This window comes from Puntigrus tetrazona, chromosome 4 (genome assembly GCF_018831695.1).
Source record: "Puntigrus tetrazona isolate hp1 chromosome 4, ASM1883169v1, whole genome shotgun sequence".
NCBI lineage: Eukaryota > Metazoa > Chordata > Actinopteri > Cypriniformes > Cyprinidae > Puntigrus > Puntigrus tetrazona.
The window spans coordinates 26,600,258-26,603,726 of NC_056702.1; the positions used below are offsets into that span (position 1 = coordinate 26,600,258).

At 49.0% G+C, this 3,469-nt stretch overlaps 1 non-coding gene across 1 annotated transcript; it reads right to left on the reverse strand.

The window, feature by feature from the left end:
• Positions 1-3,064: 3,064 nt before the first annotated feature.
• trnas-aga lies at positions 3,065-3,147 on the reverse strand. Its single transcript has one exon. It is a non-coding gene; the product is annotated as a tRNA-Ser (tRNA).
• Between the last annotated feature and the right edge of the window lie 322 nt (positions 3,148-3,469).

Here is a 3,469-nt window from a genome sequence, read left to right on the forward strand (position 1 = left end):
AACTTGATAACACTCAGACAGCGTCACAGCAGCCTGCAAACAGGAATTGTGGAAGAGAGAGCAAAAGACCGTGGAAGGATGCAATTGGTCGCAACTGTAGTCGGCAGTGGTTCAAACTCATGCTGGAGACTCCAATGGGATTTCTACCATCGCTTTAACCTCTCGCCACGATCATACCTACCTGCTGCCTCCAGGTCCGTTGACTGCAGGAAGAAAGCAGAATAGACCAGCCAGCGCCAGCTTTCCAGACACAATGTCCAGCTGAAGGTGAGGTGGCAATAGAGTCTGAGGGCAAAAAGACGGCGACCCGGATTGAAGCGGGTTGCTGCGTGCCACACCCAGGCACTGACCACTGAAGATGACTTCCGCGCAGTCCAAGGGATTTTAAAAGTCTCGACTTGTTTATGCAATGCAGCGGCGGACCCAGTGCCAAAGAGGCCGGCAGGATTCGAACTCCGCGGGAGACCCAATGGATTTCTAGTCCATCGCCTTAACCACTCGGGCCACGACTCACTGCAACACCGTAGTAGAGAGGGGTCCCACTGGGGTTTCATAGCAATCGCACGCCCAGCCGTATAATGCAATCCAAGTGATGTTCCAAGGCTTGAATCTACAAAGATAAGTCCAATAAAACACCACAGTCCAGAAATGCGGATCACAGCAGATTTCCAGAAAGTGAAAGGGGCTGTTTGTTTGCCATGCTGCCTCCTCTTTTTATACTGTTTTTTCCGTTTCTGTCATGTGATCAGTCACATGTACACACGCCCAAATGCGTATGAGGAAGAAATGGCCAAGACCACATGGGAGTATGGTAAAATTCAAAATACATCAAATCACACTGAGCAGGTTAAAACATAACTTAAGTGTACTATATGTAGCTGCTGTTCTTACTGCTATGCCAAAATGTGACGACCACTTGAACTAACCTGTTACTTAATTAACTGTCTCTTATTATTTGGGATTTAAGACAGGTGTGGGGCTATCTCACTTGAAAGAGTTATTTGGAAAGCTGTGAGTCTTTTTAGTAAATGTGCATTCTTCTTAAAAAATTTTTTAAGAACAATCTGAGAATAAGATGAAAGCAATGTTTAGAAGATGCTAGCCCTGCAGCAGGAGGAACAGCTGGTACCAACTAGAGAACTGGAGACTCACTCAGTTGACTCTACGAGCACTCTTTCCCAACGAGCTGACTCGTAAAGCCGAGCTAGGGATATGGAGGCCGCCATCACTAGATTGCCTCGCGCTCAACAGGGATTTCAAACTGGACCCCTCAGGACAAAGTCTGATGTCTCTACCGACTGAGCTATCCAGGCCTGCCCAATCTGCTGGCTTGTTACTTGTTGGGGAATATAACGTGCATCCACAAAGCGCCCGAGGTGAAGCTCTGCAAAAACGGAATTGCGCAAGAGAGAGCAAAAAGACCGTGGAAGGTACAATTATCGCACCAAATACTAAAGTCAAAGGGCAATCGCCATCCGTAGCTGGCAAGGTTCGCACCAGCAATCGGATGAGGTGGCAAAAACATGGGAGAGAAGATCGCTGCCTGTTGGCAAAAGTTCTCGCCGTGACCGATTCGAACTGGTTGCTGCGGCCACAACGCAGAGTACTAACCACTATACGACCACGGCACGCCACTGAGCCTCTGTGGTAGCGGGCTACATTGGTCCGGGGCAGAGAGGAGGAGAAAGAAAAAAACACAGCCCTTCTTCTGCATGCAGGCGTAACACTCTGCCACGACTCACGAGATCAGGCTTCATTGAGGACAAAAGGAGGCTGAAAAGTGGATGGGGTTTTTTCAGCGCTGAGCCTGGAGTCCCACATGACTGCATTTGCCGCTTCCCAGCCCAGTTGACCGAAAACTTGATGGTTGCTAGCGATCCTGGGTGGCAAACAGCTTCGTAGTAAGCCTCAGTACCCCTTTAAACTAAAGCACAATATCTCGGTTAATTCACCAACTTCATTTGCTTCAATTCACAGATTCAAGCCTCCTTAAAATAGACGCCGCCTGCGAAGGCAATGTTTGGACATGTCTGTAGCCAAGCAAGGGAATTAGCTCAAATGGTAGAGCGCCGCTAGCATGCGAGAGGTAGTGGATCGATGCCCGCATTCTCCAAGCTTGGGTCCGCTCTTTAAGCTCACTTCCTACAGAGACAGCCTCATGCATGACGGCAACCAATCTAAGCACCCCCTGAAAGCGCTTTTTGACTGACTGCTGCCAAAAGATTCTTCATACAGGGTCTAAAACAGAGTCCAGAGGGCTAACCACTACACCATGTAACCCTAGCTAGGGCCGCTTGGGCTCAGAGACAACCAATTTGAAGTAACCCATTTGCTGAATTAACTGGTTCTTATTCTTTGGCATTTAAGAGAGATGTGGGGCTATCTCACTTTAAAGAGCTATTTTGTAAGTTTTGAGTCTTTTCAAAATGCACGCTCTTTTCACGCTTTCTTTAAGAACAATCTTGAGTAATAAGATGAGAGCATTGTTTAGAAGATGCTGGCCCTGCAGCAGGAGGCCGCCATCGATAGGACTGCCTTTCGCCCAAACAGGCACTTGAACCCTGGACCTCAGATTAAAAGTCTGATGCTCTACCGACTGAGCTACCCGGCTCAGACCACCAACTTGATACTCAGACAACAAAGCGCCACAGCAGCCTGCAAAACAGGAATTGTGGAAGAGAGAGCAAAGACCGTGGAAGATGCAATTGGTCGCAACTCGTAGTCGGCAGGGTTCGAACTCATGCTGGGAGACCCCAATGGATTTCAAGTCCATCGCCTTTAACCTCTCGGCCACGACTACACCGACCTGCTGCCCTCCAGGTCCGCTTGACTGCAGGAAGAAAGCAGAATAGACCGCCAGCGAGCTTCAGACACAATGTCCAGCTGAAGGGTGAGGTGGCAAATAGGAGTCTGAGGGCAAAAGACGGCGAGACCCGGATTGAAGCGGGGTTGCTGCGGCCACAACGCAGGGTACTGACCACTGAAGATGACGGCGCGCTTACAGTCCAAGGGATTCAAAAAGTCCCGCGACTTGTTTATGCAATGCAGCGGGCGGAACGCAAAGCGTAGTCGGCAGGATTCGAACTCGCGCGCGGGAGACCCCAATGGATTTCTAGTCCATCGCCTTAACCACTCGGCCACGACTACTGCAACACCGAGTAGAGAGGGTCCCACTGGGGGTTTCATAGCACCGCACGCTTCCAGCCGTATAATGCAATCCAAGTGATGTTCCAAGTGCTTGAATCTACAAAGATAAGTCCGAATAAAACACCACAGTCCAGAAATGGTGATCGCCAGCAGATTTGTAAAGTGAAAGGCTGTTTGCTTGCCATGCTGCCTCTTTTATACCGTTTTTTCCTGTTTCTGTCATGTGATCAGTCACATGTACACACGCCCAAATGCGTAAGAGGAAGAAAATGGCCAAGACCACATGGAAACCTGGTAAAATTCAAAAATACATCAAATCACA